At 40.9% G+C, this 22,314-nt stretch overlaps 1 protein-coding gene across 4 annotated transcripts in view; it reads left to right on the plus strand.

The window, feature by feature from the left end:
- esrrga (estrogen-related receptor gamma a) overlaps nucleotides 1-22,314 on the plus strand; it is a 139,664-nt gene that overhangs the window by 42,934 nt on the left and 74,416 nt on the right. For 2 of the 4 annotated variants that reach the window (XM_088371529.1, XM_088371531.1), the window contains 3 exons: nucleotides 7,707-7,869; nucleotides 9,894-9,949; nucleotides 10,026-10,243. The gene's annotated coding sequence lies outside the window, so the exon portion shown is untranslated. The remainder of the gene's footprint in view (nucleotides 1-7,706; nucleotides 7,870-9,893; nucleotides 9,950-10,025; nucleotides 10,244-22,314) is intronic. The other 2 variants (XM_088371530.1, XM_088371532.1) reach the window with 1 other exon arrangement.

The raw sequence follows: 22,314 nt of genomic DNA on the forward strand, positions 1-22,314 counted from the left end.
AAAATGTGTGGCGGTATTTGTGTGGCTGGAACATGCGTATAATCACATTTCCAATTTCAATCAGCAAAATTAAAAACTTTGCCACACAACAAATTAAAATCTTAAGGCACCACTATGAAAGCATTTTAAACATTCTGAAAGGTTTTATGCACGATACATTTCATAACGCAGTTTTAATGGCCTGCAGAAAGTCATTCTAAAAATAAAAGGGGTAAAATAAGTTTTGTTTGTTGGACTCCTACTTCCTTATGAAGGATAATAGTGGTTGGTGATCTTTTGACACAGTGGGGTAGATGGACCCAAACAATAGCTCGGAATGCGCTGATTATGTAATCAAATGCTCAAGAAAAGTAAATAATACAATGTAAGCATTTGGATTCTCCCCCGTCATTCATCCGAACCTCATAGCGGACCGACTGTGTTGGCTGACTAATGACGGCGACAGATGCTTAATGCCTTCTTCACAATACCGACGCCATAAAACACAAGGCAAACAGGCGTCACCCTAAAGGTCTGTCTGTCGGCCCGTCAGCGTAACTACGCTGGCAAGCGGACAGCGAGTGCATGGCGGCGGCAGACAGCGCGACTGGATGTGTGCGAGAGTGAGCGAGCCCGGGAGAGGAGGAGCACGAGCTGGGTGGATGGAGAAAGATTAATTGACACTCAGTGAATGAGAAAGAGGGAACCAAAGCATCACTATGTGAAAGAGCTGACAGATGACTGAGCAGCCTTTTAGGTAAATGGCGGGGAGTATTGTATTGTCTGTCTGTCAGCCTGATTAAAGGCACCAGCAAGCGGGTGACACACAAACACAAGGTGCCGCCCGTGTTGTTTGGAAAGACACATCCGGTGTTTTACTGCTAGTTAGGGGTCGTAAATGTTTCCCGTCTGACGCTCTACAGCGTACAGTTGTTTTTCCTCCAAACTCAATTGTCCCATTAAGGGTTTTATAATTGCTGAAAACTGTATGCAATCATCCTCTTCTTGAAATCAAACTGTTTTACACGTAAAAAAGTAAAAATTGTAAAAAGTATGCCCAAACGCCACACAGTGCCTTGCAAAAGTATTCACACACCCTTTTTATGTTTTGCCACTTAACAGACACAGTTTTAAATTATTTTAGTGATAAATTATGAGCTCGACCAACACAAAGTAGTACGCAATTGTAAAGTGAAACCAAATTGCTACATACTCCCACACCCGTGACATAAAAGTAGTGAGTAGCAGAGCACTGTATGTGTGCGTGTTTGTATGCATGTTAGAATGGGCCTCTTTGGCATATGTGGTTAGCTATGGCGTTAGCTTTCTGTTACCTTTCTCATGCTTTCACTGGCTTCTCTATGACACTCTTTGTACATAGTAGTTGATCTCAGTTAGGACTCCAAGGTCATACATTATCACACAGGCTAGACAGAGTCACCCCCTTGTAGGAGGGCGGCCAAGAATAGTATACGAGTAGGGACTTTGTAGGTGGAGGTTAGACCTTCTCCCACAATCTTGCAGAGAAGGCTTCACAGCTGTGTATTGATCTTTCCGGCATACATTAAATAGTTAAACTAAGAAGGCAGCGTCCTGGTTATTACTATTACCATAGCGAGCGTTAAAGATAAAGAACTGGGACAAACTCTAACATGCACGTCATATTTGGGTAGCCCTCCCTGCAAGTGCGACCATGTGTATGTGTAATACACATGTGTTGCCGTGTAGCAGTAATTTGCGTTCGCAGCTTGGCGCCCTCGTAATTATTCAGATGTTACCTTTTCCCCTCCGACATTAAACGCGTTCGTCTGGCGGATATGAAACAGCCGCGCCTACGATAAAGCTTCAAACGTCGCCTGCGGTCCAAAGAGAAGCAAGAAAAGGTGAAGAGATGCATGCTGTGATTGTTTTGCTCCAGACATTTGCTGTCACATTGCTGTTGATTAATGTTGTGTTGGAGATTTGAAATAATTCCATATAATGTTTTGCTGTATATTTTATATGACCATGAGTGCATGAGGCGAGACAAAATGAATGACTCAATTGATCCATTAACAATTGTGATAGTAGCACGTATTTGTCGTCTCCGCGTTTGCCTTTGTAAGCCTTCTTAGTGGATGAGTTGTATACACTGATCATTCATCCTCATGCAATTTCCCACCTTCTGCTACAACTGAGCACTTGGCAACACAAAGGTTAATTTATGGCCCCCCTCGTGACTCTTGGACTCGAGTCATTGGATGGCGTTCAAAGATCATTTGCATCGATCATGTTTGGTATAAAGAGTGTGCAGCGTAGAAAGTGTGGCAAACTTTTTCATGTTGAATACAAAAAAAAGTACCTTATGTTATCTTTAAAGGAATTCTTAAAATTTGGCTCATATTAACTAGACAGGCATTTTCTTCCCTTATGTCAATTTAAATGAAATAGACCTGAACAAATATTTTCACCATGTGATCTGAATAAAACAAGACACCATATTAAAATAATCTCAGTGGAACCAAAAACCATGTCGGAAATATTAAAAAAAAAAAAAAATCTTTGGTCTCTGATGTGTTGGCTCTCCGCTAACAGAAAAAAGCAACAAGAAATTTAACTAAAAGTGCCCACGATATTTTCCCCTCCGGGATCGTGTTCATCGGCTCTCATTTTTCTTCTTGTTATTGACACAGAAACAAGTTGGTTTGCTAGCACATTCATATTCATATTTACCCTCTGCATAAATATTAAAACACACAGCGAGAAAAATGAAGGTAAAAGAAAGGTACGCCAGTGTGAGCCATGTTGAATTCATGTCGGTTTCAAAGCCCCAGCGTCTCCATTCCTGTGGTGCTCTGGCTCCAACATGCTAATCAGCCTCTCGCCGTAGCCTGTTTTGGCTAATTGTCGACAAATTATCTCAACTCCACCATAATGTATGCGTGGCCCTTCACTGGCACATCCCGTCCAGTCAAAGGCTTCTGTTTCAACAAGCGGCTCGATTGCACCATTTAAATATAGACGCGCATTGTTATGCACACTTGACTCGTTCTCTCATATTCCCTCCCTCTCATTCTTGCCTCCTTGCAGTGGCTGTTTTTCCACGCGCATTCCCACTCGGGTCTTTGTTGTGTTCTCTCGCCGTTCGTCTCATCAGTCACCCACTCCGCGTCTCGTCTCATGGTAGGCCCGTTGTAAGTAAAGGCTAATATTATTATAAATTCCAGACCGACATTTAAATTAGAAGTGGCTTAATTAGACCTCAATTGTCTTTGGTGATTGAAGTCGACTTAAGTCCTCTGGGAAGCCGTGGAAGAAAGAAGGCCCGTTGGGAAATATACACACTCACTTAAAATTAAAACTGGAATGTAATTTGTCATGGAATTTCTGCAAAGTTAACCAAACAAAACAAAGCACACGTTGTTTAAAAATATTCATACGGCCCCAGCTTTTTAGCCCTGCTTTACAGGGCGCTCATTTAAATACATGGAACTAATCAACCCAAGTAAATTATTTTAACTTCCCTAACCTCCTGATTTTTAAACGTATATCTTATTATAACAACAATACACAATTTCTGTAATCAATACTGAACCCACACGTGTAAGCATATGAGTAACATCAAATTTACGGCCTTATCAATTATGCATTCACAATCCAGTGATAGTGTGTTGTCACATTGTATTTATTGCACTATGCGTGCATGTCTACACTCATCAGGTGAGAAGACAGTCGTAACAATAAACTGATAAAAAGACAACAAGACAAGACAACACATTTGACAGTGAATCAGTGAATATATTGAATAGAATTGACATTGCAAAAATCTGTTGTCTACCTGTGTATTGTAAATTGATTTATTGTGTGCTCCCTCTTAATTGTGGCTGGTCTGTTGGTGGAAAAATGGAGGAAAATAATAATTATATACCATCACACCCCAAAACACGTATGCATCTAACCCCTGTCCAACCCCAATTCCACATAAATGAAACATAAGACTATGTAGGAGAATAATGGAAGACTGACTTCTCTTTAGATGTGAATACGATTGCGAATGGCCGTTTGTTTATCCACTTTGTGTCCTGCGATTGTCTGGTACCCAGTTCAGGATGCGTACCCCCTCTCGTCTCAAGTCAGATAGCCTCCAGCTTATCCATGACCCTAATAAAAATTAGTGCCAAAAAAGGACGGATGGGTGGATGAAGTGAGTGAAAAATTGTTTTGAGGTCAACTCGTGTCTCTGAATAATTAGCATTGAACCTTTGTGTTTACACTTCATGTCTACCAAGCGACATTAGCAAGATGTCCAATTTTGGCATGCAAGCGTTTGAGTGACTGCGAGGGCTATTTGCTCACTGTTGTACTTCCTGTCAGACACCGAGGAAGAGGTGAGAGCGTTTCAGTGTGTTGACAGCTGTCAGCTGATAACCTAAGCAATGCTGAAAATAAACCAAACTAAATGCCCTTGACCCTGAACAAGCATTTTTTTATGTTGCCATCATAATACCTCATCATTATGCTCTAGGTTAGAGGTTGGTTCAAATGTATTTTATTTCAGTTACTACTTATAGACTGAATTTCTGAAGACAGCTTGGCTCCCAAAAATGTTTTAATTATAAAGAAAATAGTGTTGCATATGGAGCTTGTGGATCTCTTGGCCAATACTTGACGCTTGTTATCAGCAGATTCATAACAGAATGAGGGTAGCTAATATACATGCGGTGATGGATGCAACAAATCAGCGCTTGCTTCAGATTTATGTCCTTAATAACTCCATTTGGCAGAACGCTGACACCTGCTCGGCCAGACAAAATGGAACGGAATATTTCATTCAGTCTCAAAGAAAGAAGACCCCTTTCTCTCCTCTCGTGTCTTCTTTTTACTTTCTTACAGTACTCTTAACAGCCCTCTTTAAGACTTCAAGATTAACGCCGAGCGTCGGCACTCACGGTGCCCTCTTGGAGTGGGAATCATCTCGCGGATCTCTTTTAGGTATTCGTTTATGGGCCATGACATGAGCTATGAATGAGAAACAACGAGGATGACCTGAGAACATTAATCACGGAGCAACATATGGTAATGGAAGGTTATCAATTCCACCACACTCTGTGATTAAGGACGACGGACGAGGAGAACCATCTGAGTGAAGGGAAAGACAAGCTTTGGCATAAAAGGAAGGAATAGAAAAAGGACAAGGATGGCGAGAGTGGCAGATAGTGTAAGGGTACACTGCCTGTATTGTGTGCCGACACCGCAAGTTCGATTCCTGCATATATGTCTGTGTGTGTGACCAAAGAAAAAGGACAAGGACAGGCTTGGGATGTGGTTCTGGATTTTTAAACTTTTAAAAATCCCATGATTATCATCATAAACCGTTGTAAAACAAATTCTCAATTGTAGAGCTCATTTAAAGATGTTGATAACCAAAACAGCAGCACCAGGAATCACTTAGAATTTTTGAAAGATTTATTCTCATAAATTATGTACACCACCTGTGATGATGTATTTTTGTAAAGAATGATTACATTTTATACATAAAATACAAAATACTTAGGTTATGCAAATCTGTTAGCATATCTTATCGTAAAACGCTCCGTGGTAGGCTAACTAACCAAGCTTGCCGCGATGGGAATATGTCTCCAAAATATTACTGTCAGCGCATGAAAGCGATCTAAGCATTAATTTGCGAGACACGAGGGTGACTTGACTTTACATCCCATCTCGTGGGGCCGGGGAGCTTCCAGCCTGCCTCGTTCACAGCGTTTTGCTGGAGATTTATAGATGATCCACCCTGATCTCATTACCATGCGGCTGAATTATCTCATCGCTCGCATTAATCCGCTGATTACATTTGATTTAATTTTCATAATTATTAAAGTGAACCATCACTAAAATGAAAAGCATTGAAGACGTGTGTGAGCGGCTGTGCACATATGTGTGTTAGGCAAGTCTGCACGGGGGCCTGCGTGCACTCCTCGCATGCAAGAATAGCATGATATTGTGCTAAAGCGGCCACTGACAGCGTCCACGTGTGTTGCGGAATCCGCGAGAAGTGATTAGATTGATGAGGCAAAATAGAATGACAGAAAGAGGGAAGCAAAATGTATTAAATTAGCATATCACAAACATCTCTTATTATAAAGCTAAGCAGTCTGACAATGGCACTGCAATTCTTCCATCCTTAAAAGTCCCAGGCTTGACCTGGAGACAAAAGCAATGGGGGTGTGTGTGAGAGCTGCATTAGGTGGCAGCAAAGATACAGAACTCTGCTGGCACAAGTCGAGAGTGCTTTGACTCATGCGTACTGTGTCAGTGTCAATACACCCACGAGACACCACATTAGGTACACTTGCACATTCTGAAGAGGTCGAGCACAGTTAAGTGAAATTAAAAATGTTCAATTTAAACCATGGTCTTCCTAAATGCCACATTTTGTAAGAGTTGAAAGTGGGTTTGTCCATTGCTTCATGTGGCACTTCTTTTTTCCATATTGAAAGCTATTTTTTTAATTTAGTGAAGGCAACTGAAAACATTAAAAAAATATTTTGTTCCAGTCCAAATACTAAAATTGCTCATCTTTCAAAAAGAATGAACATTCATTTATTCTGTATGTCACATTCAGAAAACCCAGAATGACAGACATACAGAACACACAGGTTCTCACTCGCAGAGAAAAAAAAATCTGATTTTTTTCTAGCTCTTAACCTAAAACGTCACAATGTGAAAATGTCTGAGCGCAGCCAAAATGTCGTCACCAAGGCACGGCAAAATGCGTGCAATGAGCTAATCGAATCAAACACGCGGCGCAGTTTTGCATGTTAATGCTCGCCGTGTGTGTCGATAGCATTTAAAGATGTCAGGAGGTGGATAGCGAGATGGATGGCCCTCTGCCTGCCTTTCACGAAGTTAAACGCCTTCTGCCCTAAATAGAAAAACTTCAATATCTATTTAGACAGGGGGGGGGGATGAGCGAATGGATGAGACAACGGGAGGGAGGGGAACGAGTTGAAATTAGGCAATAAGTCCCTGACCTCAAGTGCACGTTGTGACACATTGACGCTGTTGTCGTTCTGTTAATCAATGGAAGTGCTACGCAGGCTATACGTTTAATGGCATGAGATTGGCAAACCTGGAGCAAAATTAAGGCAAGATTTACATCAATTTACAACCTCAATGACTCGTACAGTGCTGAGGTAAACATGACTTTGAATTACACGCCTCTGTCACATCAAAACCTTGTAACATTCAAGGTAAATGGGCTTTATTCATCGATTAATCGATTAACGTGGAACCTATATTGAATTGAAAAACAAATCTTGCCCAACTTTGACTTTTACTGTAAAAGTTGTTTATTTACAAGCAATGATAATTTTATTTTGTCCGCTAACCTGCCCGTGCTCCATTTTCATTAATATTGTTCTGGGCTTAAATTAAATGTGACATCCTTTTCTAATAAATAATGGAGACAACGCACAAACAGAGCGGCGCTTTAGGATGTTTTACTGGATAAATGAAGCACTACTTCAATTAGTCTTAAGTCAAATTAGTCATAAATAAGAAAACGAGTTGAAGATTCACAGTGTTGGTTTCTGTTGTAATAAGTCACTGCCAAACTTCAGCTTCAGTGTTGACATGGATGTAATTCTTTAATCAGGTTATATTTCCTTACAGGTATCATTTGCTGTCTCGAGATTTTTTATTGCGTTATTTTTGTGACAGTGTGTCTGTCCTAATATTATATTGCGCAGCTGAGTTTCCCGTGTGCAGCATCTCCCGTGGGCCCTGACCCCATGCCGTGGACCTCACAGACTGGAGGTGACTTTGGTCCACACTACAGCCTAGTTGCTAGAAGTCAGCGTGGAGGCTACAGATATGAGCTGCAAACTTTATTTCCTCAAGTCAGCAAAAAAGGTGTGTGTGCGCGGACAGATCCTGTTGCATTCCAAGCCTCAGTCTCCCGGTGTATGCGTGCGTGTGGATGTGTGTGAGGTGGATCCTGTTGCACGCTAGTCCTCTATCAGTGTCTGCCTCCTCATGTGATTGATTGTTCCGGGTAAATTAGGACTGGGTGATGGGGACAGGAGTGACTTACACCCTACACCCCTGTCCTTGCCCTCCACCATCTTTACCTGCTCCACTCTCTCACTTTTAGCCTCTTTCCTCTGTGAGCTCTTCTTTTCTTCTTTATACTATGTTTATTAGCGACGTTGTCACATTTTCATACTTACTCAAAGAACCGTCCTTCACACAATTGGAAATGTGTCACACGACTACTTGAACTTGGATAACGAGTGAACACTTGATTTTGTTTTCGTTATTTTCCTTACTCATATTTGTTGAGGCTATGACGTCTTTTGGAATAATATCAGAAAAAAAGACTCAAAATGCCAAAGGAAAAGTTGTGCAAATTAATCCTTTAAAGTGGTTTATTTTGCTAGTTTACGATCAATGCATTTTTTTTTTGGGAGGTTTTTTTTTTTGTCATCCATGTGTACGACCTTCAGAGGCATTTGGCAACTCGGTAAGCAGCTGTTAACATCAAGGGAGGGCATTTAATTTTTCAAAGGGGCCATGTGAGAAACTGGAATGGTTGTCGAGCCCCATGCCAATGTGCCAACCTCAATTGAGTTCCTTCTTGATTGAATGTATTTACAGTATGTTTGTATTTAGTATTATATTGTTTTGTTTTCATCAGTGTATGGGAGATGGATGTTGTTATAGTTAAAGAATATGAATATTGAACTTTTTGAAGTGGCCGCTCGAGGGGTTAGAAAAATTGCTAAATTTAGCACAACAATGTTGGAAGTTTGTCCCAACGTGTACCGCCCACATACAGTACAACATCAAAATAAAATGACTACCTTCAAAATAAGATAAATGTCTTCCTAAAGACTGCTGGAGCTGGTCAGAGAGCTATACTTGGCTCAGGACTGACTTAAGTTGTATGTGAACACTATTATCACTGTGTGAGGGGGGGAAAAAAAACCACTCAGTGGTGATGTCTCTGTAAAAGTACGCCGATTGATCCCGAGAGTGTTAAGCCAGTGCTGATGTGTTGCATTTCCCACAGCAAAATCAATTGTTGCTTCTTTATAAATGCATAAGCATGGCTTCCCTTTGCCCTGTGGCAAGGCGAGAGTATTTGCACTGAAGGCTTCAACATTGTGCTAAACTACAGAGGACACCAGCATGGGGGCCACAAGCAACAGGTCAGCCCTTAAGATCACGTCAGTGGGCTCGTGGGCCTGTTCTAAAAATAGTTCAGTTAGTGTGAATTGATGGCAAGTGAAAATTGAACACTGTGATATCTTAGGAATGCTAGACAGAAGTGATCATTTGAAAATGTAAAACATGGAACTTCCTCTGCTGGGTGTGTGTAAGGACGGGGGAAAAAAAAGCGTTTGGCCTCTCATTAATAACTTCAAAAACACATCTCGTTTAGTGATCTCTCCAAGCAGCCAATCATATTGAAGCCGGACGTTGCCCTAAAGAAACGCTGACAGGCAGTTTTTGCGGTGATTGAAACCTTGACTTTGTAAACTATGTATTATAGTTTTTTTGAGCACATGCCAGTTATGAATCAATGTAACCTTTCAGTCCCCACAAAGAAAGAAAGAAAAAAACACCTGTCTCGTTTTAGTTTAAATTACTTGACACAATGTATCTAAAAATCTACACATACCAGTTCAAACATCAGGTTTTTGTTTTTAAAGAAAAACCTCAATGATAAAAATGGGTTTCATTTTCTAATTTCTGGTTAAATAAATGATTGTGTGACTGAACTTTCTGAATTTACAGCAAATCTGGTTTGTGATGCATAATAATAAGTAACTCATGTTTAACTTCTTTCCCAACCAAGATTAACTGCTAATGTATGTAGATGTACATTTTTGTATAAAGCTTCTCCACTAAAACCGCTTGTTCTTTCCTTGCAGAGACTTTGTCCTGATTTCTTCAGAGGGTAGCTGTCCTGGAGTGGCACGTCCATGTGGTCAGTTGGTCCAGCGCCTCTTTTTTTTTTCCTCCCTCCCTCTCAGTGTCTCACTTCCTCCTTCTCGTACTACCAGACACTTGAGGAAAGCGCGAAGCCTTGCCCCATGGCTTTCCAGAATGAGCCCTGCTTCTCAGCTGCTATCCAGGACTGGAGAGCAGGATGGCAATGTTCTGTAGCTGAGAATGAAAATGAGACTGTGGGAGGGACAAATTCTGCCAGAGTGACGAGAGATGTGAGACAGCAGCGTCCTTGAGAACTGCACCGCAACTCTGAAGAGAGCCGGAGGACGGAGTGAGTAACATGCATCGCTACAAGACGTGTGTGTGTGTGTGTGTTCATTTGTGTTTGTGTGTTTTCCTACTTGTGGTCTGACCTGCCAAACTGGTGACACTGTGTTTGGCTGCATCTCTGCCAGTGTGAGACGTTAAAGGTTGTGACACATTTGAAAACAACAAAAGTGGGCAGAAACAACATAGAGCCATTGCTCCAAAAATTCAAATGCCAATTGACTGTAGAAAATGTTTCAAAAGGTTAAGCACTACATTTGCAGCAATCGCAAGGATTGTGGCAAAAAAAAAAAACATTCAAGATGAAAACGTTCACATACTGGAATATCTAAAGTGCAACATCCCACGAGTGGTACAGTTTGTCCAAACGGCCACACAAACATTTGTCCTTGTAGCTGTCTTTATCTATGAAATCACTATGAGATCACAAGACCTCAAAAATGGTAAAAGTTTTGTGATGGCGACGATTTGCCCAGCCTAGTTAATTGAGGAATCCTATTTTTGGTAAATGAAATAGTCAACTTTGAATGTGGCTGGAAATCACTAGGCACATCATTAGCTTTTAAGCCTAATTGCCCAAGTTATCATTTATCATTTTCAGAAAATGAGGGAAAAACAATCAAATTCCTCAAACAACAAAAGTCCAGTTGCCTCTTTCAACCTTTGTGGATTATCATCATCTTAATGACTGGAACACATATTTGAAAACCTCCCAAAACAAAACAGTTTTTAGCAAGCATATTGGTACTTTTTATTCATCTTTTGACAGTACATCAAAACTCACTTTACTTTTAAGTGTTTCTATAGCTAACATATAAAACATGGCTTGTGGTTGAAGGGACGTGTCTGAACCGGATGAGGTTTGCCAAAAAACTTGTCCCACTGAACTATTTGTAACATCATCCGACATAATCCACGCAGCATGCCGTCGCACTAGTTGGGTTACACTCATGAACATCTATAGTAGGAGCCAATGTCTTACTCATATTTCTGAAAGAGTTTTAAGTGACATTACAGCGGAAGATTACCACACGCAGTGCCAAATGACTGACATCATGACATTTGGCAGCCAATACAAACTTTCTCTCCTTTCACATGGACTCTGATGTTCGGCCAGTGGTAATGCAGATGCCATCACACCCCATCTAAAAAATCCCCAGGTTGCATCGTGTCATATGAGGCCTTGTGGGAATCGCGTGTCCAGTTTGTTTGATCATTCGTGGCGGGACAAGCGCGGCCGCCGACTCAGCAAATATGTTTGCAGATCAAATTATAGCATGTGTGCATTGATAGCATGTCTGTGGCTATATTTATTCAGGTGTCCAATCAGTTTCACTTATTTATGAATTTACATAGTGACTCTACAATGCCACGGTTTATTTTTAGACTTTATAAACCCGTGTCTGCAGGGTGAGCATGTTTTGACTGCGCTGTATCGTAGTGGCCTAGGTCAGCTCAGTGCGCTTGAGCCTGCTCCAGCCAACCAATTGAGGTCAGACGCTCAATAATTTAAGCGTGTCACTGGTTCGTTTGTGAGCTTTGTTGGCCAATATGTGAGACTGTGTAATGTAATGTCAGATTTATAGCGGCCTCGTTTTCAATATTATTGTTGTTTTGTCCACAAACTGACTGACTGAGGTCTTCTAAAAATGTCCTGCTTTGACATACTGACCAAACAGTTGGCGACATCGGAATGGTTATCAGCTTTGGAAGGTTCATTTGTTAATTGTGATTCACGTCTCCGTTGATTCCGACTCTCAACCTTTAGTTTCAAGTTGTTGAGGCTGTCCACTGCTGTCTCTCTGTTCTCCTTAAGCCTGCTGTATTTACTTCTAATCCTTTTTATGCTTCTCCCAGCCAGAAGCCCCGGTGAGATCCTGTAGATTTAGCCAGAGGTTGATCTCATGATTAGTATTCAGCTGTCAGAATACGTCAGTCAACTTTTTCGAGGCCCCCCCCCCCTTCGGTCGTCACAGTCGCAGCCTCATTTGCTCTTTAGGATCTCAATGTATACATCAGCGTGTGTGTGCATATGCTGCGTCACGGTTAACGTAGCCGCGTGATCCCATAGTGAAATTGCCGTGTGCATTAATCCCCATATACATATCCGACCTCCCCACAGAGTCGCCCTCCATCATCTTAAATGACATGAAAAGAGCCGGCGAGTGATATATGCATGAATTAATTGTCTTGAATAGGAGTATTTAGAAAGTTAATCCCTAGGAATTAACGCAAGAAACCCTCTCTGGTTTTAAGATTCTGCCCATTCTCAAATGAGGATTGTTTCATTTCACTCCATCCCTCCTGCTTTCCTTCTCCTTATGTGCCACCACTTTCGGCTCTTCATCAGTGAGCCTCAAAAAAGTTGTCAAGTGCAGGATAAGCCAGATAAAATATTGCTAGTTTGCAAATCGCCCTTGCATTCTGTTCAGCTATGTTGTGGGGTTTTCTTCTTTCTTTGCATAAAACGAAACAGCTGCTACAGGATTAGCACATGCCTTAAGAGGATAAGTCATTTTACTTTTAGAGTTTGGGAATGTACGTGTATCTGCAGTTGACTGGCGACCAGTCCTCAGGATCCACAGCCTACATTTCCACTATCGATTTGATCCCGATATTGCAGCCTAGAGTAGTCAGATACCAATAATCGATCTGATACAGTATCAGCCAGAAGCGAGAAAATATGGCCCATTTAATCCAAACGTTTTTGCTGATTTCAGTATCAAAACAAGGCAATAATAAAACCGTACTTTTGCTTTGCTGTCTATCATATTTGTTACTCTATATGAGCAAACACAAGCATAACTTTATTGTTTGGAAAAAAAAGTTGTTCCCTCAATGTAGTTGTGTGTTTTGTAATTTCTTTCCCATCCTCCTTTCTCCTCATCCATCCCTCCCCCTTTTTCTCTTTCATTTATCCACTTTGCACCGCAAGTCTGTGAGATACCCAGCAGATCAATGCTTATAGATTAGCTCATTGGAAGCCATTAGTTATGGGTTTTTATAAAGCTAGTCATTATTGTGTTTAATCTTGCAGAAAATTAAATTTAGAATTCTTTAGTGTTTTGCTTAAAAGTTGATTTTCCCCCCTCCTCTCACTCACTTAACAGCTGCTAGTTTTCCATTTGTTTTGCATGAATTAGGGTGTCTTTTTTCCATCGTTATACTTTGTACATCCTGATGACCGTATATATATATATACATATATATATATGAGAGAGAGAGAGAGAGAGAGAGAGAGAGAGAGAGAGAGAGAGAGAGAAATTTATATTGGTATTGCTGTTGATGAGAATGTATTAAACTGTACACACGGAAAGGGCAAGTTCAAAGCTCAAGCAACGTCACAGATTTTGCCATGTTTTTTGCTTCACTTAAATAGACATTGTGCTGCTCCTTCTGGTGTGCATACTTTGTCCACCTCTCAGTAAGTTGCAGTAGTCATTTTTCTGAAAGGATAAAAAATACAGTCCATGTTTGTGAGTATTGTTAAATTGTCTGTCTACTACAGGAATCGGTCCAGGTTTTGTGTTCAAATATCTGTTCTTTAAAGGATTACCCCTTCCCCACACACACACCGGAAACTGATACTACTAATTGGCCTACTTATGATATTATGTATTCTTTGTTAGCTTAAGCTAAGGTGACTTTCCAACACATCGCTATAACATAACAACTTTGGCAGTAAAGTATATTTTTAATATCTCTTCTCTATCTGCTAAACTACTGTTTTTTTGGATGTGAATATTCAGTTTTTGCACAACAGTGAATGATGTCGCATATCATGGAAAACTTAAAAACGTTGAACTACCCGTGCTTTAATTTTGCCAGTGAGGCCTGTTTCTTTTACTCCTTCCAGTCTTTAACCTCACCTGCCACCGTGTCACTCTTTTCCCTTTTGCCCTTAACATCTCTCCTGCTTGCCCCACAAGTTTCTCACCTCAGCCCTCCCATTTCCAATCCCCATTGCCCTTCCCCAACACCCCCCCACCCCCAACATCCTCTCTAACTAAACAATAGATGCCTTGAGGTCCCAAAAGATCACTTTCCTGTCCCAACAACGTCAAGAGAGTTTCCGCCGGCAGAGCTCCTTTGTTTAGCTTGCAGCAAATGAAAATTGCTAATCAATTTTTCCCCCCTCTTATTTCATGGCATGTAGTTCCTGCCCCTCCCCTGCCAGCTGTCATTGTAGGGATGTGGCACAGGGCTGAAAGCTTCATTAGTAAGGGGGACAGCATGTTTTTCCCCTCAGCGCTCTTTTCATGGAATTACTAAAGATAGATAAGCCTTTACATGAAATTTCTCATCACTCACTAGATTCATACTTCGTCGTGATCCATTATCGTATTGTCACACCAATAACGATGAGCAACATCTAAAAAAAAAAGAAAGGACATGTACATTTTCCACTCCAAATAGTAAACTTTTATCTTCCTAGTCTTTAGCAGAATTTCAAAAGAGACAACGATGGATCACACTTGACCACTTTGATACGCGATGTCTCTCCACCAGTGTGGGTCAGCGCCAATGCTGCCGCAGAGTTCGAGCCCAGTGGAAAAGCTGCAAGAGTTGTTAATCCATGTGGCTGGCGGAGCTGAAAGGCCATTCATATTTTTAGCTGACTGAATCATCTTCTGTCTTACAGATGTCCAGTAACGTACTGGGACGTGTGACTGGCCGTCTTAAGAACAAATAGAAACGTGGGTCTTAGAAACCAGAGGCATGCATTTATTGAGTCATGATACTAATGACACCAGAACTGTGAAGAAATGTGAATTTCCCTCTGGACATTCATGAATTGTTCTGCCTTTCAGGACCCTTTTTAAACTATTACCACAAAGTTGGAAGCTTAAATTTGAATTACGCACACTGTTTTGGCGAGATGAAAAAGATTATTCACCACCTCCAAATTATAATTACATACACTAGTAGTAGGTCATAAAAAAAAACGCAGCAGATTTTATTCCTAAAAAGTATTTTTTTAGCCGCTTTAACAATATTCAATGTGTATGTACGTATATTAGGGGTGAGCATCTCTCCAATGAAAGATGATTTGATGTGTACCTCAATATATTTCACGTAATATCAAGGGTGGTTCATTTTAAAGTAGAATGATTCAATTTAGTCTTTATGGGGTTATGTTGGCGTATTTCATATATCCTCCCTTGAGGACTATCACTCCTTCAACCTCCTCCAACCTTTCCCCTCCCGAGTGAAACTAGGTCTCCCACTTCTTTCTCTCCCCATCTTCTTCCCATTACTTGTCTCATTGTCTTGTTTGCTGCAAAGATATTCTCCCTTCTTCACGATTGAGACATAACCCCCCTCCCCTCCCTGCTCTCAAGCGACCCTGCCAATGACCAATGACCTCAGGGGTAAATGCGAGGTCCCACCTCGCCAGGAAATAAAAACCTTAGCTTCCTCCCGCCGTCTGACCCTGCTCACCTACCTCGTCTTCTCTCCGCACTCTTTCCCTCTCCCCAAATCCCCTCTGTACCTCCTCCTGCTCTCTTTTCTCTTCCCCTCATGTCATCCATTACTTTTGAACTATTCTCTCATTTTAGACATTTGAGTCATTATTGGCTTGAACATTTGCTGAACCAGAAGGAAGAATGAACATTTGTATCACAAGGTTGTGTAGTTTGGTTAAATATACACACTGTTCAATTCTCTTACATTTATATTTAGTATCACAATTAATTTCAATTGGAAATGGCGTGAGGCAATACAAGCTTAGAGAAGTGATCAGTATCTGTCAGATTGTTGCTTGTTGAGAAGTTCACTGCCCTCTTGTGGTAATCTGTGCTTTGCTTATTTGCGCCCCAAATTCCAAATGAATTCGTAAAAAATGGTCACATAATTTATATAATGATGGCACCCCTTGAAATACACTTTCAACTGGAGCATTTTAAAATCTACATCGTTAGTGTGTCGGTTTTCAGCTTGTGATGGTGTGAAAACACAACTGCTCATTCCCCCGAGATTGCGCTCATATCTCCTTCACTTCCTTTGTGCCTGAGAAAAACAAGAACGTATGGAGTCAAGTAGTCACCTGCATGGAGCTGTGTGCTTCATGCATATTTATTACCATCCTTATAGGCTAAAAGAGAAAACGACCTGGAAAATATTTTTTTCCGAATTTAAACCACCCCACAGACATTTGTTTTGACTGCACAGTGCATTTGCTATTAGGAAGGATAAGCAGGTTGGACCCTAATTGTAATTGTTCCTTCCATTAATCATTAAATTGAATATGAGATAATTTGCTTACACACTGAAGAAAAATATCCTCCATTCATAAAGGATATTGTGTTTTAGATGCCTCTCTGTGTTTAACTTCAGGGACTGTGTGTTACGTCATTTCATGTTCGCACACTATCAGCACCATGGACAGAGTCTGTCCACATGTTTAGTTCTCTGAAGGAATGGTGAAGAAACGTTCAGTTATTCAGTTTAAAATGGCTTTTTAGCCATGTTATGATCACAATGCGTGATAAGATCTTTTCTCTACTTTGTGTCACTCGCTCTAATGGCAGTGAGTGCCTCAGTTTAACACTGATGAACACAAACTTTGGTGTTCTTTACTCCAGAGACTTAAATCTATCTTGATGAGGGTGTTACATTGAGGCAATTTGTGTAGCCTCAAGACACAGCGGGACTTCTGTGGACCCAGAGGGAGACAATGCTGTGCATGCAGTTATGATTCTGATTACCACTGAGGGCTCTGTTTTTGTAGACAGTGCATTTTCAGCGGGAAACAATTGTGATATATGCTGATGTTTTGGATCCCCATGGTTGAAACTGTCAGTGTGTGACTTGTCTTCCACTATTCAAGGGAATGGGAGAAGCTGCTTTGATTGCCCACAGCGGCGCAGACCTCCCTCGTGCAGATCCGCCAGCTTAGGTTATTTTGCAAAATTACAAACACATGGTCTAACCCACGTTTTGATATGACGCAAATATAAATATTTTTTTTTGGGGGGGTACATATCAGTGGAGTGTAGATGCTACTTAGGACATACATGCAGTATCCATACAATATACACTATAAAGAAATATATATTTATTGATTTATTTATTAATTTACTTATTTATTTGTGTTCATTGGCCTGACTGTGATTTAATAGGAACTCTCTGGTGTCCAATTCGGTGGTGTCTTTCTCCACAAGTCAGCTGTATAGAATGGATGGAATAATATGTATATGCCATTGCTTTGTGGAGAAAGAAACTTTATGAGCAATCTTTATTATCTTTATTAACAATTTCAAAAGTTGATGTGTCTACGCACGGCATTTCTTGCTTTGTATTGTTTGAATGCTTGTCTTCTCCTCTCTCATCTGTGCTGCCCCATCTGCCCTCAGCGGCAAACTTCTGCTTATTAGAGAAAGAAAGAGAAACAGAGACTGATGGGAGTGATGGCGTAAAACACAGACACACGCAGAGCAAATTCTGCTTGTCAGGATTTCTTCCTGTCTGTCTATACGTGCGCAAGATAGATTTTTTTTTTTGTTTATCGGACAGGAAGTGGCTCTCTTACAATAGCATTCTGACGTTTCCTGCTCTCTAATGTGAAAAAGTGTTGTTAAGATTCCTATTCCTGATATGATGCGTACACTCACACACACACATAGACGTCATGGTGGTGCAGATAAGATTCAACTGCCGTGCTGGAGACAGAAGCACTGAGTCAGCCAGATGTATTCACACTCATAAGACAGTCACTAAATTTATACAGACACGCAGGTGAACATAAGGCGTCGATACATTTTATTCAGCTTTAGCTTCACATATAGTTAAAACGCACAGTGAAAATAGACTCAAGGAAGAGTGAAGCTAATGGAATCTCAAAGGTTGAACACAATGAGTTGCAGGAGGCTGCGGTACCAGATAAATTGAATTAAAAAGAAATCCATAGAAAACCATAGAATCATCAAAATAGTTTCAAGAATGAAATATATATTTATATAAATAAATATATAAATACAATATATAGATATTATATTTATTTATATAAATATATATTTAGTATAAATATATATGCATACATAATATGTGAATAGATATATATTATGAACAAAACCAGACAGTGATGCAAATCAAATGGCAAAATCTTGTCGATAGAAAAATGTACAAAGCTGGTTGATATTACGAACTAATATCCATAGGGAACATTTAATGACAAAGCCTGCATTGAGTGACGCCCCCCTTCACTTGTCATGAAAGAGAGATCACATTTTATATGTACCACAGCGGGGCCAACTATTGTCAGACTGATGAACAAACAGTCGGGCCATCCCCAAATCCCAGTCGGAGGTTACGTGCGCACACACTCACACATAAGTGAAATCCCTCTGTGTGTGTGAACAAACAGAGGATGAAAGGCAAGACAGAGAGGGGAAGAGCACATATAAAGAGCTGCTGTTTTATTAATGAAACTAGAAACAGGCTTGGGATTCTCAGGATGTGTCCGTGTGTGTGTCGTAATAGCAGAAACCAAGGTGGGTGCCTGAGTTGTATTCACACACACACACACACACACACACACACACACACACACACACACACACACACACACACACACACACACACACACACACACACACACACACACACACACATGCGTGCACTCAAAGAATCTCTAATAAATTCAACCTGATTCATTCTCTCTGCTCTCTGGGGACCAAACAGCGGTTTGCCTGATCCAAGGAAGCTTCATGTTACCTCCACTAAATAATTGATGCTCTCTCTCTCTCTCTCTCTCTCTCTCTCTCTCTCTCTCTCTCTCTCTCTCTCTCTCTCTCTCTCTCTCTCTCTGTTTTTCTCTCTCGCTCTGTCCCTTTTTTTCTCACTTTAAGTTGCACTTACTTGCTCTCTATTTCAGTCTTTTCTGTCCACCTGCTCCAATTGTCTGTCTCATTGTTTTCACACTTTGTATTTAAACATGCTTGCACACAAATTATACACTTGCTCTAATTCCCACTGCGGTCTATGGACATGTCCTGCAGTCATGTCTTCAGCATGGGCCTAGATATGATTTGTAACTTGGGGATGATTTGGCCAAATTTGAGGGGCCAAAGTCAAAGAATATATAGAATTGTCTCTGATATCTCATCCTGAGTTATTATTTGGTGTTGTAGGGTGTCCCATGAGCCATCAAAATGGTTGTGGCCGATAATGCTAAACATATTCAAGGCAAATATTCATGAATATTGATATTCATATTCATGAACTATGACTGAAGCAAAACGGTAGACAGCAGGTGACCTCAGTAATCAGGCTGTTGCCACAAGCAAATTGAGTTGTGTGTTTGTATGACGCTCACAACTTGATCACCACAATAAAATGAACAAGAGGAGTTTGTGACTGCAATCTAGTTCACAGACGATCAACCAATTTGCCAAATTTGTCATTTTCTACTATTTAATGTTCTTTTATTTACATCACAGTTCAGTCTTGGTACTGTCTGATTTCTGGTTTGGGGCAAGAATTGTCGTGTTTTAGTTGTCCAGTAGAGGCACTGTGTGTTAATATGCTTTATTGTTTGTACGTACGTACAAGAATGTGTGTGCGTTTGTGTGAGTGTGTGTGTTTATGTGAGTGTGTGCGGGCGTAGGACCTTCTTCCCCACGACCACTGGGACGTGACCCCACTAACCAGGGGTTAAGTGCTCCTTCTCCCTTTCTCTAACATTTGTCTTGTCCTTTCTGACATGTTATTCCCATTTCTATTTTCCTATCCTTGCATTGCTCTCCTGCTCTGACTCATTCTCTGCGTCTCTGCTGCAAGAGGCGCACTGACTGATATTGTTTTCATTTGAACAAGCAAGGCCAACACAGCACTGTAAAGAAAAGGGAAGGGAACATGTTGACATTAGAACCTTTAAAGTGAAACAAAATCAGTTTTGTTCTGTTGAGCTCAGATTTGAGAGAAAATGTCACTCATATTTTATATATGTGTATATATATAGATATATATTTTTATTTTTTATATTTTAATATAGAAAAATATTTTTGCATTTATTTATTTATTTTATTTATCCCCGCTATTTTCAGTGTGCTGCACTGCACTTCCTGTTTGTGTTTTGCATGCGCAGAGCGAGCATGTTGCCGCCGGTTAGTTCTTCTCTGAACGACTGAGAGAGTCAAGAGTCTCTAATCCTTGCCATCAGAGACTTCTCTGCGCGAGCACACATTCACACACATTCTTATCAGCTCGCCCAGTGAAGCATTAGCATGTGATGTGTGCAATGCGTATGTGTGTGTTAGCGGGCTGATGAGGGGATACCAGTACTCCCATGCCAGAGGTAATCCTGTACAGTGGCAGGTCTGGATATCCCAACTGGTACGCTTGTGTGCTTGTGTGTGTCCCATAGCGCTACGTCATAGAGCTCAAATCTACTGTTGGTGTGTGTGACTGCCATTCTATCATTTGTTTTTTCCTGTCTGCCAGCTTGCTTGCTTTACTCTCAGTTTGTCCAACCCTGCCACCATGCCAAATGTCACGACCGGTGTGAGCTTTATTCAATTTGTCGAGATGGGCTTTGGAAGAAATACAAATTGATTTTGGAGTTAATGTACAACTTGACTTTTGATTTTCTAACTATAAATAGTTGCCTTGGTGACTTAAACATAAGTCCATTAATGGGAGCAACGGAGTAATAAAACTAATCACTACATTACGTTTTGGCCCTCACCATGATATTATAAAAACAATTCAATAATGTTTATGATATAGGCTTGTATACCACATTAAGGTCAATCAATTATGTCATCCCAATGCTTAGGTCTCGATAGTGTTTTCAAACTGTATTAAATGTGTGCGCATCTGTTCACACAGTACAGACATGTCTCTGAAGTGGGTGTGTTTGTGTGTTTCTGGCATGTTTAGTTGTGCTCTTGTGTTTTGGGAGCGCCACAGCGTCTGTTTTGCAGCACGCCAGGGGGGGGCTAATGGAACGTCTTTGTTGGTTTAACAGAATTACCGAGCTTCTCCGCCAAAATCAACTCCAGTCGCTTTTGCTGGCACCGCAAGGCTCGCTCGCTGTCTTACCATTCAAGGAACCCAAACAGGATTCGTACTCCTGTGAGATTTGATGAGAAGAGTGAGTAGTTGAAAGAAAAGTGAGAAGTAGGAGGTGAAGAAACAGGGAGAGAAGGGGGAGATGAGATGCAGCACTGTTATCAGCCATTAACAGTGCCACCCGATAGAACATTGCATTGGACTTCAAAGAAATTGCTGCTCATTGTTTCCAGGCCTTGAGTGCAACCCAAATGTGTTTTCCAACTCACACACCCTCATACACACTTGTGAGCAACATAGAGAAACGATGGTGATGATCACAATCAATCGAGCTTGTAGAAATGAAGAGCAAAGCGTTAATGACGTCGTAATCACTTCTTTTAGATTATTCAACGTAGGTGCACAGTTTCGTTGGACATCCTGAAAATCTTTGTTGTGCAGGTTCACATGCTACGATACAGTGGAGTTCAAAAGTGGAGGGAGGGCTTGGAAGCAGAAGGAGATAAAGGAAGAGTTCAGAGATTGTCAGAAAACACTGTCTTTAATTCTTGACAAACACTTAGTCGAAGCCTTTAGAATCACAGATGTGCGTCCGCATACCAATCGCAAATACTGTCACTCCCTATCCTACTCGAATCCTTTTGATGTTCGAGTCGGTGATGCGAATGTGAAGAGTGAACACGATGAAGGAAATAGAAAGAGAAAGAAGGAAGAAATAAAGCTCGCAGAATGACAGAGACAAGTGATTCTTCTTTTTTTTTCAGTAGACGAGCATTGCCGTCTGACCTTTTACTTCTACATTTCCTCATTTTTATTCCTTTAGTCTTTTCCCTCTTGGTCGTTGAGATCACAGGGAAAAGGAAAACAGCTGATGGGGTGTAAGGAAACCAAAGTGGAAGATGAGTCCACAGAACCGATTCCTGTCAATAGTTTAATGGAACATAAGTGAAAGTCTTGAACTTGGCCGCCTGTCTCGTTTTTTCTGTTTCTTGACACAAGTGCACAAAGGGAGACGCTCTGTGAGGAGCTTGAGGAGAGGAGACTTGCTTTCGCCGGCAT

The sequence above is a fragment of the Syngnathus floridae genome, chromosome 3 (assembly GCF_059516105.1).
Source record: "Syngnathus floridae isolate MCC-2025c chromosome 3, RoL_Sflo_1.0, whole genome shotgun sequence".
In the NCBI taxonomy this organism is placed as follows: domain Eukaryota; kingdom Metazoa; phylum Chordata; class Actinopteri; order Syngnathiformes; family Syngnathidae; genus Syngnathus; species Syngnathus floridae.